The sequence below is a fragment of the Pezoporus wallicus genome, unplaced genomic scaffold, assembly GCF_028554395.1.
Source record: "Pezoporus wallicus isolate ANWC-B61680 ecotype Strahan unplaced genomic scaffold, APGP_CSIRO_Pwel_v1 contig_6484, whole genome shotgun sequence".
In the NCBI taxonomy this organism is placed as follows: domain Eukaryota; kingdom Metazoa; phylum Chordata; class Aves; order Psittaciformes; family Psittacidae; genus Pezoporus; species Pezoporus wallicus.
In genome coordinates, this window is record NW_026638903.1 from 1,167,791 (window position 1) to 1,184,336 (window position 16,546).

The 16,546-nt window shown below is 42.2% G+C and overlaps 1 long non-coding RNA gene across 1 annotated transcript; it reads right to left on the minus strand.

Moving 5' to 3' along the window:
• Window positions 1-203: 203 nt before the first annotated feature.
• LOC130601177 (uncharacterized) lies at window positions 204-11,897 on the minus strand. Its single transcript, XR_008972612.1, has 4 exons — window positions 11,572-11,897; window positions 9,825-9,907; window positions 6,761-6,877; window positions 204-1,828 (listed from the first exon to the last, which is right to left on the minus strand). It is a non-coding gene; the product is annotated as an uncharacterized LOC130601177 (long non-coding RNA).
• Between the last annotated feature and the right edge of the window lie 4,649 nt (window positions 11,898-16,546).

Sequence of the window (16,546 nt, forward strand, 5' to 3'; positions counted from 1 at the left end):
GCTTTTTTCTGCCATCATTGTCCAGCTCCCAGTGAGACCTATGGCATGACACAGAAGATGTGGTAACAGTTCATCTGACATGTTCTTTTTCTTCCAGAGTTAATACCCAATTTAAAATACACAGAGGTCAACTTAAGCTCACAAGTTGTCAGTAGCCAGCAAATGAACAGGAATCTACAAGCAACTGAGAGTCTTATGCCTTGCAAAAGTGTAATTAGTCTGAGGCCATTAATGTCTTCACTTTGGGAAGATATCTTCAGCCAGGTTTCAGAGAAAGGCACAACTACCTTCAGTACTGAGGCACCTTTCTGAGGAACTCATGGAACAGATTTTTCCCACAATGTTCAAGCCATAGCCTTTGAAGCAAGCAGGTGGCTCAGGAAATTTTAATCCACTTGCATTTGTGAGTTGACATTCAAGAATTGTCTCTCTCTTTAAAACCATCAATCAAAAGTATTTACAGAATCATGATTCATGATTCTATGAATCAAAAGTATTTACAGATTTAGTAATTGTCACTAAACAGACTTGGCTCTTGGGTACAGGCACATCTCTGACTAGCACTGTGAACTTCAAAGGCTTTCTATGTCAGCCTGCACTTTAGCACATTAGGTTCCATCTCTGTGAGGAGGGTGACAATCAAGTTCTCGGTGCAGCAAATTTTTTAACTGATAAACTAAATTTATGAATTGAGTCAAACCAAGAAGCTCTAAAACAATCGCCAATTTACACATATTCACTGTTTCTTAAAAGGACTAGCTGTTTGACTTGTAACTTGTATTTTACCTTGACGAGTGGTGGGTCATTTTTTGACTTGGTCCAGGGACTAAACTTTCAGGATATGCTGGGAATCTCTCTGTTTACCAGGCTCAATTAAAAAAGGTGCATGTTCAGCATTTATGTAGTGTTTCAACAGACTTTATTTTCTGCTTAAGTGATTTAGTTTTGCCTGGATACACGTATCCCACTCTTTCTTTGTTGTGTAGAACTGTAATTGCACAGAAAGAGGGACAGATCATCAGCCAAGGTGTGATACATCCATTGAACAAGTCATTTCAAAAAACCTTAAATAAATGAAGTATTCTGTAAGTAAAATCAGATTCTCACCTACTTTAAACGTTAAGCTGCCAGGCTAAATGAGAAACAAACATAGTATCTGTTAATAAAAAGAAATGCTGACAGCGGCAAACAAAACAGCATAGCCATTAGAAAAGCCAGAAGCCTTCAGACTTCTGTACCCACCAAAGATTCAGATTCAGGGAAGGTTTTTATGTCTTAACTGCCATAGGAGAGCTATGCAATTTTTCAGATGAGAAGGATGAATACTAAAGAATCTGCCAACAAATTTCAAGATCCAGATCCTTAAAGCATTATGTTTGATTAAAAGTTTAATACTAACTAAATGAGAAGATACAGCAGTGCAGTGCAAAAGAGGACAGCAAGTTACAGGATTTCTTAACAGAGACTGTCCAGCACAAAGACACAGGAGGTCAGTGCCCATTTAGAGGACTGTCTAAAGTAAATGAGTCAGGGCATACATTATCTTTGAAGTCTGTTGGTGACCTTTCTGAAGTCCAGTTTTGGGTAGATCCAAAACTGTGAAATTGTAAACACAGTCCCAGATATGGGTGAAGGTGCACCCACAACTTCAAATGCCTGAGCAACTCCAGTCTTGCAGATACAATTGACAAGGCTCCTTGTAGTCAGCCTGTGAGACAACTGTGGGGTCAGCACGTGGCAGGTCAAAGGGCCTGCAGTATTTGCACGTGTTCCTGAGAGCACTCTTCAAATGCAAAGGCACAGGCAACACAGATGTTATCACCTACAGCTGACAACCACAAGTGGAACAAAGCATTAGTCAGAATTTGATGTCATATAATTTGCCTGGTATAAGCATGAGAAAGACCTTGCCCCAAAATGTCAGATACATCATCTACAATATTCTTGAAAAACAAAAGCCAGCTATGACAGAGAACATGTAAGGGAAGAGAAAGGATGGACTAATATTCCTAAGAACCGGTGGCTGAACTGGTGGCCCACAGGTCAAGCATTAGAGTACACAAGGTTGTCCTAACTCACCACCTTTTGTGCAGAAGTTCTGGAGGAGACAAGGTGTGACAGCTGGTGAAAACTGGTACCTCCCTCTGCATCTCTGTATTGCACTTTGTCAGGAGAGCCCCAGACATGGGAGCCAGCCTTCACCATGGAAACACTGGGATTACCAATGCAAGTCCACCCATCACATACTGCCACGGGTATCTAAGTTTTCTTGTCTCTCTCACAAGCCTCCTCAGAAGGGTAGCACAGAGATCTGAGTTAAGACTTCTAGTCAGGAATCCCCTGAAAGATCCTCTTTCTCTCTGTTGACAACAGAGGGAGTCCTTTGTGATTAAATTCTTAATTTTGTTCACCATAATTATTAACTTATAGCTAGGGAATGTGAAGTCCTTTCCTCAAGGCATTTTCCTTGGGCAAAGTAGACAGATTTTTAAAGTTTTAAAAAATGTTTTCTGATATATTGGGATTCAGCCAAATATCTTTACATAATTTCCCAAAACACTGAGCAACAAAAATTTCTGTTAATAGGAATGAAACATACAAGCAACCTGAAATCCCCAGGCTGAGTAAACTAAAACTTCCAGTCACTTCTGGAGTTGTTGTGGTGACACTGTATCTGTATCCCTTGCAGTGAACATCTTTCTCTGCTGATGTTAATAAAACATTTACCTAAACAAACGTATTTATGCTATTCTTTATTATTGGGATTGTAGACACTCCATATAGCAGCCTTCCAGTACCTAAAGGGGGCCTACAAAAATTCTGTAGAGGGACTTTTTATAAAAAGTAGTGATAAGACAAAAGGGAATCACTTTGAAAGAGGATAGACTTAAGATTAGATATTAGGAAGAAATTCTTCACTGTGAGGGTGGTGAGGCACTGGAACAGGTTGCCAAGAGAAGCTGTGGCTTGCCCTGTCCCTGGAAGTGTTCACATCAGGTTGGACAGGGCTTGGAGCAACCTGGTCTAGTGGAAGGTGTCCTTGCCCATGGCAATGTGGTTGGAACTATATGATTTTTTGGGTCCCTTCCAAGCCAAACCATTCTATAATTCTATGAGTTTAGGAGAGGTTATAAATCAAATAAAGTTTACTAAAACATCAAAACTATGAAGATAATCCCATTTCTTAATACTGTCATGGCTGAACTGTATTACACTCCGCAGAGGCTATAAATAGCTGTTGAAAGCAGCTTTGTTTATTGTTAAGCAACGAATTTGGAAGGGGGAGGGATTCCTGTCACAAGGCAGGATATAAGGAAGGAAAAATAACGGTGTATTTCTGTTGTTGTCTTTATTCGGTAATTTTATAATCCAAGTAGTTGATGATGCTCCTTTCTTGGCAGCAGAACAAGCAGCTATTGTAACTAGAAGAAGCTAGACAATTTTCATATGAAACATAAAGTATATGCTTTCTGAAATACTGCAGCAAAATTCAACGTTATAATAGATATTCGTGGAAAAATCCCTTACACATGAAACAACGATGAACAGAACTGGACAAACGAACATCTTCAGCTTTCTCGTGGGCAAAGTCATGACACTGTAGTCCTACACATTTTCCTCTGAAGTTGGTGGTGATGTCACAGCTCAGAGCCACTGCAGGACATGATCTGAGATCAGCCATGTCTAATCCTGTCATCTGTATACACCTCCCTGTGAGCGAAGGGCAATGGCAAGGCTGGGCCTTCATTGCCTATATAACAACAACTTTTTTAATTAACACTTACAGCAAAAAAAGTGTAAAGTCACTTGAAAAACATGACTTTCTTGCTGAAATACGGCATACAGAGAGACCAATGGGATATATTTATTTCCCAGCAGTCACACATTGCAGATACAGCTCTCTTTTGCCATATTCTCTTCTGGCCTCCTCCCTCTCCCCAAATGAATGCATTTGCAAAATTAGAAAGGGAGAGAGGGCAGAGAACATCAGCTGACAGGCTCCTCTGTAACAATGGTTTTAAAATTGGGAAAGCCAGTAAACTTTTTGTTTCAAGATAGAGGTTGGCATAGAATAATATATAAAATGCAGGAGTTTTGAATTTTTTTATAAATGCATTCCCTTTGGTTTCCTCCAAATTGTGCAGTGTGTCAAGGTTTCATAAGAAGGACGTACATCACTCACGCTCCAGAAATTGTATCTAGCTGTATAGATATTGCTACAGAGTGACAATCCAAAGACTTCTGCAGGAGCAGAAGTCTTTCTAGTCCAGGGCACCAAGCTTTTTACTAGGAACTGTGACAGATGAGCTGCCTAGTTTGCAGCACTGAAACCTGGTACCTAGAACTGTCTGGAGTTAGTACCTGCCTCCAAGATAAAGCCAGATACTGCAGGTTCTGGCTTCACACAATTCAGTCTTGCAATTCATCCTCAGATAGTTCAGGTTCATCTTTAAAGCAGTGAACAGACTAGTAATTTATAGCCCAAATGCTCCAATTTTTTTCAGAAACATATCATAACCATTCAGTATTTATGGGAAAACAAAACAAAACATAACATCAAAACCCTCTGAAACCTAGCGTTCTAACTTCTAGGTATCTTCTATAATTACCACTATCATTAACCTAGAAATCCAAACTCCCACCTCCCAGTGCAAAAGACCCACAAGCAAGCAAAATTCCTATCTAGGTTGTTAAACAACGTAAGGCAGCCTCCCTGAGAGAACCTCTTCTCCCTGTGCTGCGCTACGTGCTGACCTTGGTTACACGCCACAGATCCTGTGAGCGTCTACACATCCTGTTCTTACAGGCAACACCAAGTGTGGCTCCTGTTAGTGCTCACCTGCCACACAGCTCTAGAAAGAGACTTAGCAGCATATCTCCAAGGGCTTGTGCTGATGGATGCCACTTGCCAGGATCACAAGCGCAGGACTATAGTTAGCACAGACAGCACTTGCGAGCTCCAAGACTGCAGAGAAGACCAGAGACCTAAAACAGTATCTCTAAAAAATAGAATACACATCTATGTGCTCCAATAAACACACTGAAGGAATAAAATACGAATTTACTAGTAAATCTGATTTTTTAAAAGTAATTTCTCCACTACTGTAATGTACCTACAGACAAAATATTGCAGGGAGTACAGCAGTTTCAAACTGATACAAGAATTTCTTAAACAGCAATTCAATTTCATTACGGTATCTCAAGAAATAAAATTAACAGCATAATTAAGGCTTACACAACTCCTTATTTTCACTTTGCTGAAACTAAAAGTAATCATTGTATACACAAAACTATATTAAGATATAGCCTTTCCTTCCAAACCCCATGCAAAATTATTTTAGGTCTTTATAAATAACTACAATTCACATAATCACAAAATGGTTTTGGTTGGAAGTAACATGAAAGATCATCCAGTTCCAATCTCCCCACCATGGGCAGGGACACCTTCAACTAGATCAGGTTGCTCAAAGCCCCATCTAACCTGGCCTTGAATACTGCCAGGGACAAAGCATCCAAAACTTCTCTGGGCAACTTGTTCAAGTGTGTCACCACACTCACAGTTAAGAATTTCTTCCTAACATCTAATCTGAACCTAGTTTAGAACCATTCCCCCTTGTCCTATCACTACATGCCCTTATAAAAAGTCTCTCTCTAGCATTTTTGTAGGCCCCCTTTAGGAACTGGAAGGCTGCTCTAAGGTCTCCCCAGAGCCTTCTCTTCTCCAGGCTGAACAATCGCAACACTCTCAGCCTGTCTTCACAGGAGAGGTGCTCCAGCCCTCAGATCATCTTTGTGGCCCTCCTCTGGACTTGCTGTAGCAAGTCCATATCTTTCTTATGTTTGGGGCCCAGAACTGAATGCCATACTGCAGGTGGGGTCTCATGAGAGCAGAGCAGGGGGAAAGAGTCACCTCCCTTGACCTGCTGGCCACACTTCTTTTGATGAAGTGCAAGATGCCATTGGTTTACTGTTTTCTGAATTCAGAGAAAGCTACAAATATATAATGGTATCCTTCTTAAAGCAGGATCACAACAGGAAACAGAACTTTTTCAATAACTGAATTCACACTTTGGAAGCCTCTTCTGCAAGAGCAGATGACTATAAATCTCATCACATTCAAAAGACAGTAGAAATCTCTCACTAAAATCTCAGTCCTTTGACTAAGGCTTCTATTAAGCTGTTCTAGACACATAAACAATATACATTTATGCAATTTTTTTCCTCACTCCTATGGAAAATTATGTATGAAGAATTTCAAAGCAGCAGGGACAAGCACTGAGAGTATATGATGGATATCATACTGTTAAGATTGGTGCATTCACTTCTCACCTAGATCTCTAGCTTGCCCTTCCACACATACCATTGCTCAAAATGTTAACTTCCCTTAAGCCAAATGTTTAAATACATATTATCTGAAAAATCTGTAGATTTCAGCTATTACAGGAATAATTTTTGAATGAAATTGTTCATTTCCCCCCTCTTTATCAGCAGTTTTCATTATGCTCTTAATGTAAACCAGAAACTGCAGAATTATTCAGCACAGATGGCACAGCAATAAAAATCTGGACATTTTTCATGTGAATGTCTGTCTTTGGACCTATTTTATAAGCATATGGAATAGAAACCACTACATACTGCAGTATGGTAACACTTGATAGTGATAATTGAGAATGACTGTTACTTGAGTATAATGTCAAGGGTTGTTTGACATAAAAGAAATGTCTTGAAACAGGTTATCTATCTTGGCACCATACTTAACTTGTTCTACTTCATCTGGTACAGTAAGAAATCCATCTGCTGTTTTTAAATATCTTCGGTGTTGAGGCTCAGGATGGTGATCTCAAGGACAAAACATCTGAATTTCTCTTCCAGTCAGCTGAAAGGAAGGAGGGGGTTTAACTTATGGAAATTAAACTTTTCTACAAGATGGACTTGCACTACGGAAATTAAATTCTGCCCTCCTAAAAGAAAAATGCATCTTGCTATATGAATAAGCATGTACTACTATTATTTTGGAATAAGAAAGAAAAAAAAGAGGATTTAGAAACCATTTTAGGCCAGCAAGTCACAAGAGTTACAACAACAAAGACAATGCAGCACTGTAAAGAGATAGCCAAGTTAACTTTAAGCTGGCTGGTCATGTATTAGACATTTATATTAGAAGGCTATCCATGACAGCAGGGAATGGAGTGTTAACCAGCTTACCTGCTGAGAGCCAATTACTCAATACCAAAGTCATGTATTGCACTCCTGATACCTCAATGGCTAAGTTAAAGCTAGTTCAAATTATTCCAGTGCATTATTTCTAAAGAATTTTTAACAGCAGTTTTTGAGATTGTAATGTGCCTCACAATGACAATTCCTACATATTCTCTAAAGTTTTAAAAAGAAAATGGGGGTTAGTCCAAACTTGGAAAGGTCCCTCAAATTAGGAGGTACCAATTGCCGCAAATCAAGAAGCATCTGAAATACACTTCTAGGAAAATCATTTTATTCAGTCTTTCAAGTTGCAAATTACATTTTTTAAGTGATTGTTATGAAATTTCTCATATAGTATTTGCATATATACAGCTTCCTTACATTTTTAAATGACTTCTCATTGATTCCTGGTGTTAGAATAATTTAGTTTATTGTATAGCTATCAGATGATAATTTTAAAAAACCTGACAGAACTCAGAACCATTTTCAAGTCATGAGCTATCTAATTTTTTTTTTCCATCTGTCCAGCCCAACTAAATCCGAACTTACTCTCAAAGAATAATTGTCACACTGTTGTGCTTCTATAGCATTAAGCACAACTGTACTTCAAGAATCTCTGGGAAGAACTGAGCTGGCACTATTGAGCACAAATTATATTATAAAAAAATGACCTTCCATTAGATGTTAGCAATAACTAGAAAGTGAAAAACATAAAGCTTTTAAAGAATAATATTCTAAGATTCCTCCTGTGTACCAGTACGCAAAGAGCTGTGGTCAATGGCTCAATGTCCAGCTGGAGACCAGTAATGAGTGGTGTCCCTCAGGGATCAGTGTTGGGACCAGTCTTGTTTAACATCTTCGTCGCTGACATGGACAGTGGGATTGAGCGCGCCCTCAGCAAGTTTGCCGATGACACCAAGCTGTGTGGTTCGGTTGATACCCTGGAGGGAAGGAATGCCATCCAGAGGGACCTTGACACACTTGTGAGGTGGGCTGATGCCAACCTCATGAAGTTTAACCATGACAAGTGCAAGGTCCTACACCTGGGTCAGAGCAATCCCAGGCACAGCTACAGGTTGGGCAGAGAAGAGATTCAGAGGAGCCCTGCGGAGAACGACTTGGGGTGCTGGTTGATGAGAAAATGAACATGAGCCAGCAGCGTGCACTCGCAGCCCAGAAAGCCAACTGTATCCTGGGCTGCATTAAAAGGTGCGTGACCAGCAGGTCGAAGGAGGTGATCCTGCCCCTCTACTCTGCTCTTGTGAGACCTCACCTGGAGTATTGTGTGCAGTTCTGGTGTCCTCAACATCAAAAGGACATGGAACTGTTGGAAAAAGTCCAGAGAAGGCCCACGAGGATGATCAGGGGACTGGAGCACCTCCCGTATGAAGACAGGCTGAGGAAGTTGGGGCTGTTCAGCCTGGAGAAGAGAAGGCTGCGTGGAGACCTCATAGCAGCCTTCCAGTATCTGAAGGGGGCCTACAGGGGTGCTGGAGAGGGACTCTTCATTAGAGACTGTAGTGACAGGACAAGGGGTAATGGGTTAAAACTTAAACAGGGGAAGTTTAGGTTGGATATAAGAAGGAAATTCTTTCCTGTTAGGGTGGTGAGGCACTGGAATAGGATGCCCAGGGAGGTTGTGAATGCTCCATCCCTGGCAGTGTTCAAGACCAGTTTGGAAGAGGCCTTGGATGATATGATTTAGTGTAAGGTGTCCCTGCCCACAGCAGGGGGGTTGGAACTAGATGATCTTAAAGTCCTTTCCAACCCTAACGATTCTATGATTCTATGATTGCAGTTTTTCTTGTTCAGTTAAAACTGAGCACACAACTGATGCTTACCATTCTACTGCTCTAATACAGGTTATTTAAAATACCTCACATAAGGTCAGTGAAGGTTTTGGCTAGGATTTCTGCAATTTCTGAGTACCTGCCATTCCTCTGAAACCTAAACTTCTGGTATGTGAGATTTCTAAAGAGCCAGTCTGTGACATCTGACACAGATCTTGCTGTAGGCTGTAGTTGCAGTAGTGGTACTTCTCCTTAAAACACTGAACCCCAAAATAAAGCAAGATCAGAAGCAGACATATCCTGGTGAATCAGGATGCTTGGAAATGCTCTTGGAATACTACAGATCAGACGTGAATAATTGCAGGATCCAACAGATCTCATATGCTCCTAAAAATAAAACCTGGCCTGTTCCACAGCTCTACCAAAAAGTCAGCTTCCACTACAAGGTGCCTGCTGTCAAATTAGTTGCCCCTTGAGGAACCAAATTATATGCTTCATAATCTATGTTTAAACCCTTGCTGCTACATGATCAAGCTATTAACACCATCCACTCACACATTCTTTGAGAGTTGGGACAATTCCACAATTACTACACTCTGGCTGGTGTTAAATTTCAGAGCCATTTACTCTGTATTAATTACATCATGTGAGAGTATGGTATGACTAACCTCTTACTGACATTACCCACAGTACATAATACATGCATAGGACCTCAGTGACAGAGTATTTTTTTTATGCCATACTTTGACAACTATTAGTGCTACAGTTCAGTAATTTCTAAACTAGTGAAACAGCAGCTAGTTCACGGTTACTATTAACTTCAGCTTTAAGTACTCATGATAGCATTATATAAAATCTCATTATTACTCTGCTTCCTTTTATTATTCCACTCTGCCTGTGCTGTGCCTCCTTCTCTTCTGCAGGTGATAATAAGAACATGAAGAGGGACTAGGAATGACATGTAATAGTATATAAAAAGGCGAGTTTGAAAGTACGAGGCCTAAAATTGCTCTTCACTGGTGTCTTACATGTCTTTGCTTCTTGCCATATTATAAGCAGCAAATGCAAGCTCTTAATCATCTTTCTTAGCTCCCATCCAGTGAATTTAATAAGAATACTGGAGTACCTTAATTTGATTTCCTGAGACAGTGTGAAATGGAAACATTAAAAAAAAAGAAGAGCGTAATGACATTTCCTCTCTGTGCTACTTTCATATCAACATGTCCTTACCTGTAAAAGGTTTCAATATTCATGTCCTATTTTAATAATCAAAGGAACTCTTTACACCATCAATGATTTCTTATTAAGATGAAAATAAGAATAATATCTGATCTTCTGGCAGAGCCTGAATGCACTTCCTTAATTAGCTAGACTTCACCTAACATCTGACAAGACTTCCCTCATCATAGGTAAACTGATTTAGAATTTTCTTCTGAATTTACATTTGTAGTCAGCAATAAGGGGCTAGAATTGTGTGTTAGCCACCAAAATCATATTATAATTTTTGCCACTAAAAATGAGCACACATTCTCCTTAACAACAGGAAGTATGAATCCTTTGGTTTAGTTGCTTAATCACTATTTCATTAACTGGCTGTGACACCTGAATTCCTTTTGATGCTAAAATGAAATGTTCCATGCTAGTCAAGCAGAACAGTATTTCACAGATTCAAGAATCCACTTCTGACTGCTCATTAGGTGAGATTTACTTCATGCTTTCTCTATCACCAGTTTAGAGGTTTTGCATTACCTCCCTTCATCTTTTAAATACATACCTTACAAAATGTAAATCTATAAAGTATCTACGGTGATCACCACATCTCACCTGTTGCTGTCATCATATGGCCCAAAATTAACCTTCAAAGTGCTTCTTTGCTATCTCAGCTTGAGTAACAAAATCCTTGAGACAAGCACCAAGGCTTGCCTTCAATTTTAGAGAGCTTGCTTTCCTTGCAATCAATAGCAGATTGCATTATTAATATTACTAAGATTAACATTATTAATATTTCTTTTTCAAACCTTCAGTTGTATTGAGCAGAACTTTGCTAAAGCCAGCAGATGTCTCAGTTCAAACTGAAGGAGAACTGCATTTCACGGTAGCAGCTTTACTATCTTCATCATGCATTTTGGCAGGCCATCCATGGATGTAGTTACAGGCACACTGTGAAGACTCAGAGAAAGTAAATAGGTACAGATGTTTTCCACCCACATTCAAAAGAGCAAATGCTCCCAAAGGGGCTGAACAAATATGCTGGTCCTTACTCAGCACAGTTAACTTCCGTAACATATATTCAATTATTTCAACTTCAGCAGGACTGTTCAGTGTATTAGTTTAAAACTTCAGCCTGAGATTTGTTTAAATTAACTAATCCAGCTAAATATAAATGGAGTGTATGGCATTACCAGAGTATTGCTACACAAATCTGAAATGTTCCATCTTCTGAATAATTAAAACAAAGATACAATGTAATTATAGGCCAATGACCATCTGACTAAAGCTTAACTTAGGACAATTACTGCCATCTACATTTTCATTATTTTTATTTCCATAGCTTAGATACCCAAAAGATACTAACTATAACCTGGCCAGAATAGTGTTCCACTGTCTCTGTTGAGCACCCAGATGCCAGAAGGTCCATTTTCCTTGTTATTTCTTAAAAGTTGAGTTTCCAGTCAAATTCCTTTACCTGCAGCTCAAAGGTCTGCTGCTCCTTCCACAGAGAATAAAAGTGTCCCTGATGCCAACCTTCCCCCAGTGATATAAATTAGCCAACCCTGGCAGCTCTGCTTCTGCCGGCAGAGCTGCAGCAGTGCCCAGCCGCAGGGGCGCCTTACTCCCGAGTGGACCGTATCAGACTGGAGGCTAAGCATGGATCCCAGAGTGCAGCTTCCCCAGAAAGGGAAGCGAACAGTGTACCCTCACACGCGCTCCAGGCCCCACCGCACTCACCAAGCGCTCGGTTTACTTCCCCGAGACACTGTATGGACTACATCCCCGCCTCAGACCACATTCTGCCTAGGTACACCTCCATCCTTCTCCAGGTCAAACCCGGCGCTTTGCAGTACCCACAAACCTTAAAACATTTTGAGGATTTTTTGAGGAGTTGCAGATTTCCTCTACAAAGAAGATGGAGATTCCCTTTTCACAAGATGTCACATGGAAAAGACAAGGGGTAATAGGCACAAGTTATTCCTGGGGAGATTGCAACTGAACATAGGAGGAAAATTTTTCACAGTGAGAACAATTATCCACTGGAATAATCCCCCCAGGGAAGTGATGGATTCCCCACGCTGGGCACTTTAAGATTTGACTGGACAGGGCGCTGGGATATCTAGTCTAGGTCAATGATCCACCTAGTAAGGCTGGACCAGAGGACCCTTCGGGTCCCTTCCAACCTGTATTCTGCGATTCTGTGGCCGATTTATTTTTGTTGCTGTTGTGTTTGGGTTTTGGTTTATTCCGTGCGAGGTTCTTCATTTGGTTTTGTTGCTGCGGCTGGAATGATTTCTGAAAAGACCACTTGCATTTTCTTCTCTGCCAACTCTTGCTGAGATCTCTGGCAGCCTACAGAATTCAACATGGCCTCGCACAGGGTCACGCTGAGGGCTCAAAACCAGGTGCTCTTAACTACACGCAACTTCATTTTTAATTACAGCTGGTTCGGAACGCACGCTCGCCTGCCGCGCTCCGCTCCGCGCATGGCGGCCAGCGCAGGGCCGGCAGGGCAGCCCGCGCCCGCTTCCCCCTCAGCAACCCCCCCCAAGGTTAACGCCCAGACGTGACCGTTCCGCTTTCCAGGCGCGGTTCTGAACTGGCCGCAATCGCAGTCACAACCACGACCGCGCCCCACGGCCAACAGCACCCTCGCGGGCCCGGGGCTATGACAAGACCACCCCACACCCCCCGCACCCCTCAGCAAGTAATGGCGGCCACACCCGCCACGCCCGGCGACCACTCCCCTTCGGCGGGCAGCCCCGCTGGGCACTCCCGGCGCAGGTCACGTACCGCGCGCAAACGGTGGCTCCACCCATTCCCGTCCGGCCACAGCCCACGCTGCGGCAGCGCCACCTGCTGGGCGCGCTGCGGGCACCGCCTCGCCTCTGGCGCAGCAGGGCCGAGCTCGGCAGGGTGGTGCTGCCAGCGGCCGTGCTGTGCCGTGCCGTGCCGTGCCGTGCCGTGCCGTGCCGTGCCGTGCCGTGCCGTGCCGTGCCCTCCCCTCAGCGGCGGTTTTGCCCAGCCTGCCGCCTCGCCGTGCTGTGCGCCAGGGGCGGGCTGCTGCGCCGTGCCGGCTGGTTACCGACTGCGCTTCTGTCCCTTGTACAGTAGCGGCATGGCCGACGGGACCACGTGGCTCCCGGCCCGCTGGGCTGAGGGAAACCGCCGTCCTGCTGCGCCTTCCTCCCTGAGGAGCCCTGCGCCCATAGCCGGACGAGGCATCCCGGGTACGGCCATGGGAAAAGGCCATTGTCAGCAAAGCGCACTTAGGGGAGATTCAGGACGGGCAAGTGACACCGTTTTCTGTGGAGCGAACAACTTCAGTACGTGACTGGTTGCGTCGGTATTTGCATGCTTCCAGTCAGGTCAGTACAGTTTAAGACTCGTATGCAGAGGAGAGTCACTGCTGGTTCAACCAGGAATATGGTTGGGGGGGGGTTGACCCACTTGTCACCCACCGTAATGTTTAAAGCAACGTGGTCTGGCGAAAGGTGTCACAGCCTGTGGCAGGGTTGTTGGAACTCGATGGTCTTTAGTGTCTCTTCCAGCCAAAACCCTTCTGTGATTCTGTGAAATGTCAGAGACCTTAGAGAGTCAAATATGTTTATAGTTAATTCATTAAGTCGATACACCTATTCCTGAAGTGAAGGAAATACTTTCCTACTACAGATTTAAGGCTTTCAAGTAAGATTACCAGATTTACAGCCAGCTTTAGAGATCGTAAGGGTGTACATGACCGTTGATCATCTTTTTTCAGGTGAAAACATCCTGAACCCGAAGGGAAAAAAAGAGCAGCAGTTCAGTCCATGCCCTACCACCTTGACATGGGGCTGCTATGGATAATGACCTACCAACAGCACTGCAGCTTCTTGCCAGCTCAGCAAAGGGGGACATGCACTGCCAGTTACTGGCAAGGAAGGGTGAGGAGGAGGGCAATACAAGACAGACTTGAAACCTTTTCTTGTGGCTGGAACAGTCTAGGATCACCCACTGCACTTGTGCCCAGGTGCAGCCCTGGCAGCTTGTGTTAAGAACACCCTCAGTATTGCTTCAGCACGGAGGCAAGCCTGGGTGTCCTGCTGTACCAGGTGAATGACCTGCACAAGCTACCCTGAGCCACCTGTTCACGCTGCAGTGCAGCCCTGGCCTTTGATCCTCTGGGTCTCGCCCAAGTTATTTCTTCACAGAACCACAGTTTTTGTTTGAGGGAACGTGAAGTACTGAAAAAGACTGAATTTTTGCTTGCTATGGGAAATGAGTAAGCTGCTCTTCCTGTAAGGACAAACAAAACAAGCCTTTGGTTTCATTTTTCTGTATGCATCTTCAGCAAAGTTGTCACTGTACCAACTCAGCATATACTCACTGATACAGTTTTTGTTTCCTTCTTGGACCTTTCCAGGTCCACAGTCATTCTCAGAGATCATCTCTGAGGCCTTTCCAAATTCTTCAGCATCTTTTCTGAAGCACTGAAATCAGAATTGGACGTAGCATTCAGCAATGATCTCATCATTGGTGCAGAGAAACCAAAATAAAACCCTCACATCACCTCCTGAGTAATATCTGTATTAGGACAGTGGAGTGAGGCTGCCTGTATGTCTACAGAACAATTATACTGGGTCAATTTTTAGCTTTCTGACCAGAAAAAAAAAAAAGATTGCTCGTTCTATTTAGCTCTAATTAGCTATTTAGTTTCAGAAGAGGGCCCTTTCTTCTGAAACTTTACCCATAGCGTTGGCATAGAAAGTCCAGGTACTTTTTCTCACATTGACCAATATATACTGCTTTTCACCTGAGTTCAGTTTTTATCTGTAAGTCACAGTATTACTGACAGCTTGCAGGACGTTCTTTGTTGTGTGGTGCCTAGACTTGTGTCATGAGTCTTACCAGCCAGTGTAACTCTTGTTGGGACTAACACAGATTTGCTCCTCATTTTCAGACATACAGCCAGTCACAGCAAAGGACCTAGTTTAGTGTAATCCCAACTAAGGAAAGAACCAACACCATTTAGTACATAGGCTAGAAATATTTACACATTGTTCTGAAAAAAAATTGGAAAAAAAAAAGTGCCGAAGCTAGTGGGCAATAACAGGGTATTCACATGGTGAAATGGAAAGTGAGCCTGTGGATTTGTGCTTTGCCAGGAAGAGCCCATCTTTCTTCCTTTCAGTTTAGCGGCAGATATTTAACAAAAAGCCCTTCCAGCACTTTATATTTCCACAAATGTCAAAATACAAAGTTTGCTGGAGATTCCAAGTGTTGTCTTGCTTATAAGCAGGAGCGACCTAGCCTGGGTACTGGTTAAAAAGAACCAAAAAACACAGGAAGGAAGGCAGGCAAAAGAAGTAGGTAATAAAAATGAAAAATTTGTCCTAGAAACTGGATTTTTTTATTTCTCCTTTAGATAAGAAGCTATACTATGCTACTTTATCTCTGCCATTCTCTTAAGCTCTTTGATATATGTCGTAAGTTAAGGAAAATCACCAACAGTTTCAATTATTTATGAATGCTACAGAAAAAATGATCAAACAAGGCATGGAAGGCAGGCAGTAGGATGAAGAGCATAGAGCCCTAATAATGGGTTAGTTCTTCAGATATTTTTTTAAATGAGAAGGATTTTTCTTGACAAGTATGAAACCATGTGACTATACAGTAGAGGGGCTAAACCAGGAGCTAAAAAATGCCTGATGATAAATATCTAAAGCAAATTCATAAAAATCTTCATTTAACAATAGTCAGATTCAACTTCCTGCTTGGGAGAAAACCCCACATTGATAGAAGAGCTTGCATTTTTTTATGGTGCCCTAAAACTGATTTAATCAGTCCTTTCAGTCATTTGGCAATGACGCCTAATAAGAGTGCCATAAATGTAATCTCCATCTCATTTCTGTATTTTAGCTGATGCTTTTTACCATATGGAATGGTGACATGAGCTGTGCTGCCGGCAGCAGGTTCAGGGCAATGTTTTATCAGCTCATCCTCTTCTTCCACCCACACCACAAGCTCAGTAGAGATTTCATTTCTCAGTACTATTCATTTAATTGTTTGCCTGGTTGATCTCTGATCGATAGATTTGAGCCAGCCTGAAAAAAACCTTTTCTTATAAAGTTGGGTCAATTCTCAGAACTGTTTCAGAGCCTACATAACTCAATCTAATAAAAATGAAACGAGACAAAACCCAAACCCAGTGGCTGGGACCTCAACAGAGGGAGCAGATAAAGGTGAGAATGAACAACTCTGTGTTTGTGGGAAAATGGTGTCAATAAAATGTTGATTCAGCTTGGCTGTAACTAGAATAGTTCCTCTGTCCATACCTGTAGTCTTTTATCTCATACTCCATCATA